A 13255-nucleotide genomic window follows, 5' to 3' on the forward strand; every position below is an offset into this window, starting at 1 on the left:
TTTGTGCTGCTTTCTCTGGCTATCCGTGGGAAGTTGAATCCGAAGTGGAGCGGCTACCCCCTTGAACCAGCAGCACCCATGGGGCGGCCAGTGCTGCAGACTGACGATCAGCTGGTTATGCTTACCACACCTGCCCCTTTTTACAGTTTGCTTCTCCTTAAAGAGTAACTTGATTACTGGACAGCTGAGCTTAGTATACTTGCAATGTGCTAAACATGGCTTGTATCATTCCTGTATAGACATTTTGCTTTATAAACACAGAAATATGCTGCATTGAATCTATCTTCTAATTCTGGTCATTACTGCTTCCTTTTCTAAGTGTGCAAAGGATTTCAAAACATTTCTCCTTCTGGAAATTGGAACAACATTTTCCATTCTTCAGCCTCTTGGAAACGCTCCTGGAAATGCTATTTTTCCGAGGTTTCCCTAAGATTACCCACAGTGGCTCAGTAATTACAGGCATGCAAGCTCCATTCCCTGTCATATGGTTTAACCAGGCCAAGGTAGTTGAAATCAGCACAGCTGAGAGCTTTCTGGTGCCTTCCCCTGCTCTCTGGGTCGGAGACTCCTCATTACTCCCAGGCCCACGACTTGGCAGAGACAGAAGCCTATGGAACCCACCACAGCTGTCAAAGGTCACGTCTAGGGTAGGTCTCCAGCAGCACCTGCCTAATCCAAGATTCCTGGGACAGCATCACTGAACAATGCATGTTGTGCCTGCATACTGAGTTATTTCTGAGAGCGGTCTTCTGAGATTACCAAAAGCACAGAGCTCACGCAGGCCTACGCCATGCCCTTGATACATTTACTTACTAATTAAAAGCATAAAAATGCTGGTGCCCTGTATTATTTGCTTGCTTTTTGCTTTGTTTTGCTTTTAATTCCCCCTTGCCTAATAACATTATGATGGCTTTAACACGTCTCAATCCATAGCCAAGACTTAGGAGAAACATAAGGTTACAGGCCAATTGAAATGAGAAATCTCAACCTTTGAGTGTAGATTGGAATAGAAAGTGAGAGAATTGTGTCTAGTTCCAATACTTCAACAATCCTGACCGCTAAGCTTTTGATACTATTTTTCCACGAACATTGCTGACGTTAGACCCTGAAATGTTTCCACAAGAGTTTTAATTAAAATAAAGTGCAACCCGTCAGAATATAAACACCACTTAAAGGACATTACTCTTAACCTCTCAAGTCAAACACAGCATTTGGCACACAGAAACCACATGAAAGTATTTGTCAAATCAAATTTACATACTATGCAAAGAAATCCTGGAATCTGAAAAGTCAGAGTGGATCATGGGCTTCAAGTGACCAGGGAAAAACACTTCTAGAATTAAACATTATTATGGGCACTATAACTGTAGTAGGCGAAAAACAGTAAGAAAACAATCTTAGCTCTTGTTAAAGAAGGATAAAGGGCCATGTTTAGTTTTGCCTACATTAAAGAATTGAGAAACAAAGCCCTTAGGAAGATAGCAACTTCTTTGCGGTTGGAAGGGGATTAGGGTCTCTCTTGTTCCTTACCTTTTTCCAGTTGATTTTCAACGACACTCGGGAGGAATCGCCAGTCGCAGAAACGCTCAGCTGACCTCGGCGCGCAGAGGATGCACTCCACACTTGGAGGATGCTCTCCACACTCGGAGCGGAAGTGTTCTTCGCGTTTTTCCTGTGTGACCGCTTTTAAAAGGGAGGGAATGGAGAAGCTAATAAAGCCTCCTGTTCCTTATTTCACATTCATACAGTAGGTAACTCACTCCACCTGGAGTGTGTTGAGGGCCGAACAAGAGGCTGGTGGTCGGGTGCCTCCTATCTTAAAGGCATTAGAGCAGAGAGCTGCTGCTACTTAAGGTCCATTGACATTGAACACACGTTAGCTTAGAACATTTTCATATCTCCTACTACCCACGTTTGCGGTGGTGAGCAGGGAATTTTTTTTTCTGATCATTATTTTCATTTTTTTTTCCCCTTCCCTATCTGGGGGAAGGGGAGAGGTAAGGAGAGAAGCCACACCCAGCCTCCCAAACACCTGTGCACCCTGGGATGGAGAACAGCCACCTGACACCACTCCAGGGTCCCAGGTGTGGGACAGTCTCTGAGGCTACTGCTCAAGAGGTCTCAGGAGTTAAACAGTTCTGAAATACAGATCTCACCACTCCAAGCATTATGAAATCTCTCCAGAATCCACTGGTTCACATAGTTCACGTTAGAGTCTATTTACCCAGATATTCACTGCCAACACTTGGCTGGGCAAGTTGATCAATTTGTTCTGTCCTCTGTCCTCTGTCACGGTACCAGGTGTCCTCTGCAGACTCCAAATAGACTGCCATGTCCCCCATGTGCACCTGGATATACTGTCCACTGCTCCATCTAGGCCACTGAGGAGGCCCAACTTTGACACACGCATTCCACGGTCAGACCATGGAACTTAAATTCTCCATGGTTGGGGTTCTAAGTCCAGCAATTCAGTTCAGAGGATCCCCAAAGAAACTTCAGCTGAGGTGATCCCAGACTGGATTTTTGAACGTGCTTGCCAATACAGGGTCCAGCACAGTCTGCCACCTCGATCAGCTCATGCACATGCTGGTGGTTGCAATTGTTGGGTCAGTTCTGTCTCCAGTCCTGTCTTCTACACAAACCAATGGGTGTTGCAGCCCAGCCCAATCCTGCCCACCACACATTTGACCCTCACACAAACCAGTGGGAGCTGAAGCCTAGTCTGAACGACCCCCAATAACCCCCACCAGGCCATTCCCTGACCCTGGTTGTCGAGCTTGCCAGTATGTACAGCAGACTAGACCAGCCTGTGCCATATCCCATTAAGTGCTGTCAGTGGGCACTGAAGCCTCGTTCAACCCAACTAACCCATCTATCCAGCCCACACAGGTGCTGGCTGGTGCCACTCTTTCTAGCCATGCCTGTCCCAGTTCTGCTTCTCATACTCATCATTTGGAGTATCAATCCAGGAAGGATGTGCCCAATGTTTCCCTTCTGGGCCCACTCTCATTCCCACATCTTGCACTCTGAGGTGGTTCTGTGTGGGGAGCGGCCGACCTCGCATGGACGAGCGGCTTCAAAATGGCGCCTGGCCGAGTGTCAGGAGGCGGGACTTGTCCCCCGCCAGGGGGCAGGCAGGAAGTCACAAGGATAGGCTAATTCTCCCTCGCTGCGATTGCTGGCCTATCAGATAGCGCCCTGCGGACCACGGGCAGAAGTGATTGGTGGAAGAACTAGCAGTCCGTTTTCGGCAATAAAGCCTTCCGTTTGGTTCGGTCTCTCTTTTGGCTCGTGACATTCTCTTAGGGGGATGGGGGAATACAGAAATGGGAAGAATTGGGAAGAAGGGTCGTGGAAAATGGGAGGAAGGGTGGCGAAGAAGCGGGTAGGAAAGCTTAGACAGACGGGGACAGGAGCAGCGGAGCAAAGGTTTTAAAATGCAGCCGCTTTTGCCAGTTTTTCCTGGCCCTCCAAGAATATTCCTGATCATTTTAATGTCGCTGCAGGGCGGCGACATTCTGGTGGCCCATAGGGGGAAAGAAAAACTTTCAGCTAGCATAAAAAAGTGTACGGAAAAAAATGTTCAGCCTGCGCTAGCATAGAAAAGCGCACAGAAAAAAATTTTCAGCCTGCGCTAGCATAGGACAAGCGGCTGGGGCAGAAATTTTTTGGCCTGTGCCAACAAGCAGCTCAGACAGAAAATTTTCAGCCTACGCCAGCATTAGAAAAGTGGCAAAGAGAGACAGAAATTTTTTGGCCTGCGCTGGCATAGGAAAAGCGGCAGAGGGTACCTACCTACGAGGTATCCCCAGCCTGCGCCAGCGTAAGTGTATTTTATTTTTGCCTAGGCAGTTAAATATATCCCAGAGAGGCGGAAATACAGCCCAGAGAGGCAGAATTTGCCCAAAGGGGTGGGATTGCCCACAGTGACCGGGCGGCTCAATGGCACCTGAGCGACTGCAGTGGTGACCCCGCCTCGAGCAGGCATCTCGGCCTGCAGAGCCAGCACCACTGCTTCTTCTGAATCTCCTTCCTCAGCCGCTCAGGGTTTTATAGGACGAAAGCACCATGGAGTTTTATGAGCCAATGTATTTTATTGTTTTTATTCCTTCAGTTGTTATGACAGTAACTTTCCTCTTTTTCTGGCTTTCTCTGAAAGAGACACTATGTGAGGAAGTTCTTGCAAAACAGAAGAAAGAACAAAAGCGAGATTTTAAATTATCTGGTGCTTTGGCTGTAGAAGATGAGCAAGTTGTATCTGCTCCACGGAATGTGGTGGAAACTTCTAGTGTTAGGGAGGATTATCTATCGGAAAGAGGAAGTCGAGCCTCCCAAGTAGATTCTGACTCCGAGGAAGAAAATGATAGTGAAAAAGGGAATTTACAGGGGAGGAGCTGGTACGGCACTCTTCGAAGCCAGGAATAGTGCCGTCCGCCCCCCCACCCGCTCATAACCCCATTGGGTCATGCTGCCACGGGGCATGTGCCTGCGGTGCCAATGCCCCACGGGGATGGAAGGAAACTATGTCATCCTCCTCTGTGTTTCCAGTCCTAGAGGACCAAAATCAACAGAGATATTATCAGCCTATAGATTTTAAGATGATAAAGGAGTTAAAGGAGGCGGTCATGTCCTATGGACCCCAAGCAGCTTTTACGAAAGCATTATTGGAGACCCTTGCCGCCCAAACTTTAACCCCTGATGATTGGATGAATTTGGCTCATGCCACCCTTTCTGGTGGTCAGTATTTAAATTGGAAGGTGGCATACCAAGAGTTGTGTTCAGACACTGCGTGGCGTACTGCTGCTGCAAATAAGTATCTTCAAATAAGTGCCACTGCCACTAAGGCATGGAAATGCTTACAGGCACTGGGATCTACAGGGAAGCCTCTCCAAGGTTATTCAAGGAGCCAATGAGCCTTATGCTGATTTTGTAGCTAGACTCATTCAAACTGCCTCGAGAATTTTTGGGGAGGTGGAGCCAGCAATGCCTTTGGTAAAGCAGTTAGCGTATGAACAGGCTAATAAATGGTGCCAAGAGGCAATAAAGCTGTGGAAGCGTAGAAAAAAAATTAAAACTATGCTATTCACACAGAAAAGGGGGAATATGGGATCAATATAGGTCCCCAAAGGACAAGCTAGTTATTATGTTTTTCAGGTGAGTATTAATATTAGTAATTCTGCTGTGCCATCACCCTGCATTGTATTGACTAATATTTTCCCACAGATAAAAACAGTACATGTAGAGGACATAAGTATTCTTACAAACATCCTATGCAGAGTATAACCACAAATTCTTTTGAGGTGAGGCCTCCGTTTGTGCTGTGGGAGCAGCAATGTCCACGATTCTTGAAGGCCAGTTGCAGAACTGCTTCTATTTGTATTCAGGGAATGATACTTGTGAGAGCTCGGTAGCAGTGGTTAATTGCATTGCTTTTCTCTTAGGCCCACTCCTGTGGGCCAGGACACAGGACCAGTTTAACCAACATGTTTGGACTGGCTTGCTAACCATGAACTGATGAGTGGACTTGATTTTAGAACAGGTGGACATGTTATCTGAGGTCCTCTCAGTTTCCAATTTGCAGCTAATCTATTTAGAAGCCTTTCAGTTTATTTGAATGGGACTTGAGATGTTTAGTTTGATAATTTACATGCTGGAGAAGTTTTTCGGTTTATTTAAATGGGACTTGAGATGTTTAGTTTGATAATTTACATGCTGGAGAAGTTTTTCGGTTTATTTAAATGGGACTTGAGATGTTTTGTTTGATAATTTATATGCTGGAGAAGCTTTTCGGTTTATTTGTATGGGATTTGGATGTTCAGTTTGATAATTTACATGCTGGCTGCGTGGAAAAATTGTAACCATCTATGCCACCCGGGTTGAGGTGGCTACTGTGAAGCAGTGGTTTGGTTACGGGTACAATCTGTGGTCCGCAGGCTTAGACATTGGCTTGGGTTTTTATGCCTTGGAGGGTTATTGTGCCTTGTGATCTTCCTGCTTGTCTGGTTTATTTGCCTGAGACATGGGCAAGATCACGCCATTATGTGACAGGCCCTGATGGCCCTGGGAGCAGGGGCCTCCCCCCAGGTATAGTTAAGCATGCTAGACCGGTAGTCAAAGACGGGTAAGACCTGCGGGGGACACCTACCAACCTAAGACAGGGTGTAGAGCTGGAAGCTCTGCCACCCAATGACGGCTAAGGAGGTAGTCCTAGTACCTCAGACAGGCACGGCCTCACTTAAATAAAAAGGGGGGGAGATGTGGGGAGCGGCCAACCCCGCATGGATGAGGGGCTTCAAGATGGCGCCTGGCCGAGTGTCAGGAGGCGGGACTTGTCCCCGCCAGTGGGCAGGCAGGAAGTCACAAGGATAGGCTAATTCTCCCTCACTGCGATTGCTGGCCTATCAGATAGCGCCTCATGGACCACGGGCAGAAGTGATTGGTGGAAGAACTAGGCATAAGCAGTCCGGTTTTGGCAAAAAAGTCTTCCTTTTGGTTTGGTCTCTCTTTTGGCTCGTGACATTCTCTTGGGGGGAATGGGGGAATACAGAAACGGGAAGAATTGGGAAGAAGGGTGGTGGAAATGGGAGGAAGGGTGGTGAAGAAGCGGGTAGGAAAGCTTAGACAGACGGGGACAGGAGCAGCGGAGCAAAGGTTTTAAAACGCAGCCGCTTTGGGGCCCGGCAGCGTGGCCTAGCTGCTAAAGTCCTCACCTTGAACGCCCCAGGATCCCATATGGGCGCCAGTTCTAATCCCAGCAGCTCCACTTCCCATCCAGCTCCCTGCTTGTGGCCTGGGAAAGCAGTCAAGGACGGCCCAAAGCCTTGGGACACTGCACCCACGTGGGAGACCCAGAAGAGGTTCCAGGTTCCCGGCTTCGGATTGGCGCGCACCGGCCGTTGCGGCTCACTTGGGGAGTGAAACATCGGATGGAAGATCTTCCTCTCTGTCTCTCCTCCTCTCTGTATATCTGGCTGTAATAAAATGAATAAATCTTAAAAAAAAAAAAAAAAAAAAAAAAAACGCAGCCGCTTTTGCCAGTTTTTCCCGGCCCTCCAAGAATATTCCTCGTCATTTTAATGTCGCTGCAGGGCGGCGAAAGTTCTGCAGTTTGGCTTGACAGAATTTGTCCCTTGTGCCAGCATCTACCAGCTGATGCTGTGGCAGAGCCCAACCACATCCACTCTGGCTTATGCATGCACCAGAAGGAATAGTCAACCCAGCCTGGTTTTCCCCTGATGCAGGTCACATGAGGCCAACAGGTGGTGTAGCCTGAGCAGGGAATATTTTGTTCCTGCTTTTTTACAAGTAAGAAATTAAGATACAATAACACTCATACTCACATACACTTAATTATGTCAAAACCAATGTGTAATCTGACCTTTTCCCAATACCAAATCGATTATTTTCCCAATGATCAGGTGCAGTCTTTGACAACTCTCAACCTACAACCCTTTTTAATCAAAACTATCTCAATATCTATCTTCTATCCAGCTACTGTCTATCCATCTATCAATCCATGAATGTTGTCTGTTCATCTCTATATCCATCCACTCATCCATGGAAGAAGGCCACTAGTAAAGGAACTTGGAATTAGAAGGCTCTGGCAGAACAGGCCTTGGCCCTGGCACCAATGACCTAGGTAATAATTTTGCGGGGTAAAGATGAATAAAGATTTTTAAGAATATGTGCACAAATCATAAGACTAGCCCTCAACAGATTTTTATTTAAATATCCTACCTGAAAATAAAATTGCATAATTTGATTTTCAAAACCTAAGTATAACATAAACACAGAAAAATATATTTACATCTGAGAGCCTGGCACAATGGCTCAGTTGGTGCATTCCGCCTCTTCAAGTTGCAAGCTCCCCTGTGGGCACTGGTTCATGTCCTGGCTGCTTCACTTCCTGTTGTGCTCTTTGCTTGTGGTCTGGGAAAGCATTAGAGGATGGCCGTGGGAAAAAAAGGCCTTGGGACCCTGCACCCACGTGCGAGACCTGGAGGAGGCTCCTGGCTCCTGGCTTCGGATCAGCTCAGCTCCACTGGCAGCTACTTAGGCAGTGAACCAGCAGATGGAAGATTTTTCTGTCTCTTCTTCTCTCTTTAAATCTACCTTTGAAATAAAAATAAAATCTTTTAAAAAGATACACATGTACATCTTAATTTAAAGTTAATGAAATTTCACAATTTAAATCACACATGCATAACTGATATCAGGTCAGAAAATAGAATATTACTGAATTCTTGTTGTATATCCTCTTCTGAGCAGGACCACAGGGAAAAGTTGATCCTAATTAATGTCCTTTTTTAGGAACTTCTCAGCACTTCCCTTTAGAATACTGAATGACTGTGTGTTCTAACTGTTGACTAACAGAAGAAAAGCCTTAAGCTGTAGCAGAGTGGAGGCAGCAAATGGATTTCAGTTCCTTAGCAGACATCGTGCTGGGGATTTTATAATGGACACGGGACTGATGATTCAGTCTGAGTAAAACAACCCTCACAACAGCAGAAATGTATTCATTACATGTGACATGATGAACAGTAGGTAGAATTTGTAAACTTGACTTTTGCTACACTCATCATGCTTTTGACTTTCTCTAAGTGTCTAACACACGTTTTATGAATCTCATTGCAGGAAGTCCTACATGCATGTTGATGAACAACTTTAACACAAACTGTCATAACTTTGAGTGGGAAGTGACCGAAATAGTGAAAGCTAGCATGCTAGCCAACTGAGTTCACAGTGTCAAATGCACCCATACTTTTGAGCCTCGTGTCAATATTTGTTTGCTCAGAATACTGCCATATTTACTTCACCAGGTCATAAGTTTTCTAATAATAATATAGAAAGTATTTAATCTAAGCATGTTAACTGCTTACACAAAACACTTTAAAAATTTCCTCATAATTGTGCTTTAATTAATGGTAACACTCTAGGAGAGTGGGTATTTCTAATTCTACTTTTCCTTTTTTTTCTCTGCATATGTTCTGATTTTTTTAAAGATTTATTCATTTTTATTGGAAAGCCAGACACACAGAGAGGAGAGATAGGACAATCTTCCATCCAATGATTTACTTCCCAAGTGACTGCAACGGCCAGAACTGAGCCGATCCGAAGCCAAGAGACGGGAGCCTCTTCTGGGTCTCCCACACAGGTGCAGGGTCCAAGGCTTTGGGCCATCCTCCACTGCTTTCCCAGGCCACAGTCAGAGAGTTGGATGGGAAGCGGGGCTGCTGGGATTAGAACCAGCACCCATATGGGATCCTGGCGTGTACAAGGCGAGGCCTTCAGCCGCTAGGCTACAGCACTGGACCCATGTTCTGTTTTGTTCTTCATAATGTCTCTATTGCCTTATGGCTTTATCTTGCTAATAATATCTCCTGTACCTTCTAAAATCTACAGCTGTTTTTTTTTTTTTCTTTATCTCAGGAGATACAGAAGGCCAAATACATAGAGGAGGCACTTGAAAAACTTACTGCTAGAATTTTGTTGGTGCAAATGTTTCAAAATCTATACATAGCTGTTTAATAATACACATTTTCATGAACATTTTGAAGATTCTTGTATGCCAGGGTTTTAAAAATACTTCTGCACCCAAATAAGCTTAGATTTGAGTTTCATTTGCACAGCTTTTTGTAGTATTGCTGAATACAGTGAATGCATGTGTGTGTGGATGGATGGGGAAGCAGAGCAGGTGGTTGCTTGTGCTCCGTCAGTTCCAATCGGCTGGAGAGGAAGCGGGAACCCAGCAGAATTGCTTTCTCTTTTCTTTTTACAATGTATGTATTTGAAAGGCAAGGTTGCACAGGAGAAGAGATGGAGAGAGAGAGAGAGCTGTAGAGAGAAATGGAGAGAGAGAGAGATGGAGAGAGAGAGAGAGAGATGGAGAGAGAGAGAATGAATTTCATCTACTGATTCACACTCCAAATGCAGCTTCCCACAGGTAGTAGGGGTTTCAGTAATTGAAGCATTGCTCAAGGCTATCCCTGGTCCATTGTTAGGAAACTGGCGGAAACGCAAACTCTAGAACTTGAGCTGTTGCTCCAGTACTGGATGCTGGTGGTTTATCCCATCAGGTATTTTAGATCCTCACTGATCTTTAAAAGTAGAATTTCTTTTTTTTTTAAACACCTTTATTTGCTTTAAAAACATAAGACTTCTTATACAATAAAGCATAAGCATGTTTCATCTACAAAGTCAGAATATCTTCCTCATGGAACATGCAGGAAGAAAGGAAAAACACACACATGGCAAAGTAGTCACAGATTACCTCTAAAATAATTAAGACTTTCCGCCAGAAAAATTAATCTTTTGAAAACAAAAGTATAACAATAACAGAAAGCCATATTTCACACCTGGTACTAACAGTAAAATTCATAGTACAAAATTATCTGTTAAAATCAAATTCCTATATATTGAAAGTATTAATATCATCAAAATACCCATCGTACTCAAAGCAATTTACAAGCTATTGCAATCTCAAAATACCAAAGACTTTTTTTTCGCATATCTAGAACATTTTTTAACTATTTTTCAGATTGACATCCTTTCATAACAGCCACATCAATCACAGCATGAATAACAACAGCAACAACGTCAACAACTAATTGTAGCAGCTTGATTAAGTAATGTGCCACTGAGTAGGCAGCACATGCTTAACTAAAAGGAAACACAGAAGTCTCTTAGGAACTATGTTGCCATTGCATACTCCATGGGCACTTGATGAACTCCACTAGAGAAAAGAAATTATTTGGAAGCCAACAAACCGACATAAAAACATCAAAACATCTGAGACACAGTCAAAACAGCCAACAGACGCTCAAAAAACCAGTATAGATTGGACTATTGGAGTTACCCTTTCCATGTTGGCTTCCTTATATGAGAGAGAATATATGGTATTTATTCTTTTGTGATTGACTCATTTCGCTGAGCATAATGGTTTCTAGTTGGGACCACCTGGTTTTAAATAGAATAATATCGTTCTTCTTGACAGCTGAATAATATTCCATTGAGTAGATGTACCACAGTTTTTTTAACCATTCTTCCTTAGACGCACATCTGGTTTGTTTCCATGTCATTGCTATTGTAGATTGTGCTGCTGTAAATATAGGATTACAGATTCCCTTCTCATATGCAGATTTTACTTCTGTTGGGTATATTCCTAAGAGCGGAATTGCTGGGTCATATGGCAGGTTTATTTGCAATTTTCCAAGCACTCTCCATATGGATTTCCACAATGATTGTACTAGCCTACACTCCCACCAGCAGTGAAGGAGGGTACCGTTCTCCCCACATCCACGCCAGCATGTGTTGTTTTCCGAATTCTGAATGTAGGCCAGTCTCACAGGAGTTAGGTGGTACCTCAAGGTGGTTTTCATTTGTACCTCTCTGATGGCTAGAGAGCCTGAGCATCTTTTCATATGTTTGTTAGCCATTTGAATCTGTTCTTTTGAGAAATGTCTGTTCATTTCCTTTGCCCATTTTGCTACAGGGTTTGTTTTTTCACTATCCCTGGGTTTCTGAAGCTCTTTGCAGATCCTACATATTAGTCCTCTGTCATTTGTGTAGAATGCAAAAATTTTCTCCCATTCTGTTGGTTGCTTCTTCACTTTTTTAATTGTTTCCTTTGCTGTACAGAAACTTTTTAGTTTAATATAGTCCCATTTGTTCATTTTGGATTTGATCACCGTTGTTTTAGGCGTCTTTTCTAAAAAGTCTTTCCCTGTTCCTATATCAAAAAAAGTAGAATTTCTTGTTATCAATTTCTCTTTTCAGAAACCTCAGAAAACCAGAGTCCTGTATGACTCATCCCAGCACCACTGCTGGTCACAGACTGCGTCCATTTTCCTAGAACCGCAGTCCTCACCGTCGCTTAGTAACTTCTGCTTTAGGTTGTCTGCTCCTCAAGCAGGGGGTGGATCACTGAGGTCAGTTCATTTCTCAGGCTGGTTGTTCCATGAATCTCTCAACCAGTCTTTTGGAATGGTGTCTCTGAGCCTCTTGCCTTCTGAAGAGTACCCACTCCCATTCAGAGCCCCTGAGGGCAGAGTGCAGATGCTGAGATGGGTCCCACCTCGAGCTTGAACATCTGGCTTTGTGCTCATTCCTTGGGCGACTCTAAGATGCCTTCACTTCCTACAACTGCCTTGGAGATTTGCTGTCCATGGATGTGCAAAGTGTATAAGTTAATCTTGTAGGGACTTGTAAGGGTCTATGCAGAGACAAAGGAAACTGAGGTTGTTGGAAGGCCCACGCATAAGCTTAAAAGAAGGGGGTGGGAGAGGGTCTTGGAAGTCTAGCAGCACACCCTGTTATGTCAGTTCTGACTTCATCCCTCCCGTGCCGATCAGTCCTTCCTTTGCGTTTGGATCTCCACTCCTCTGCTCCATGTTGAGAGACTGCCTGCAAGCTATACTTCTCTGCTTCCTTTGCAATGAGAGCCTGGAGCTGAAGTGAGGTAGGAGGAAGATGTTGGAACAGAAGGCTGAGAGAAGCTGAATATTCCTCCAAATAGCTCTGCTTTGTGCTATGACTCCAACAGTAGTTGCCTCACCTCCATCATCCTGGCTAGCCACACAAAGACCCCCTCAGTCTCACGCTGGATGATCCTTCCCCCTGGGCTGTAGGATTTTGCCCATTTGTCACTTCAGCCCAAGACCGGTAGCTTCCACTATTGCTCATCTCTGGGTGCTCACTATTTCCTGTTCTTCCAAGAATGTTGTAAGTACTGATGCTTGTGTGCGCTGCCTTTGTTAATGCACTCTGATCGAGCCAAGGCAGCTTTTAGGTAAATGGCAGAGGTTGCACAATAGAAGTAGTAATCATATTTTAGGGTGTCTATTGACTCGCAACTGTCTTCAGCTGAAAGCAGCTCTTACGCTAAAGTGATATATTCCTATCACATTCACCCCAGTAATCCTCAGCGTTCCCCTACTGCCTTACTCCCTAACCTTATATGTGATGGAAAAGATAATTGTTGAGAGCCTTGGGCCAGTCCTCTAGCTGGAAGGCAGATTAAGAGCATCAGGCTACAGTGGCATCACTAGCAGTAGTGGCTGAACATTGAATTGCCTAACAAAGACAACCCCTAATCTCATTATTAATTAAAGAATTTTTCATTCTATCTCTTCTAGGTAACAGGAACTATGCTGTAGTATCTACCAACCTAGTCATTGGCTTCAAATCATCCAGAAAAGGCAGTAGGGCTTATAGAAGAAAAACTCTTTTTCTGCATAAGCAAACCAGCAGGGTAAAC

Source organism: Ochotona princeps, chromosome 3 (genome assembly GCF_030435755.1).
Source record: "Ochotona princeps isolate mOchPri1 chromosome 3, mOchPri1.hap1, whole genome shotgun sequence".
Taxonomy (NCBI): domain Eukaryota; kingdom Metazoa; phylum Chordata; class Mammalia; order Lagomorpha; family Ochotonidae; genus Ochotona; species Ochotona princeps.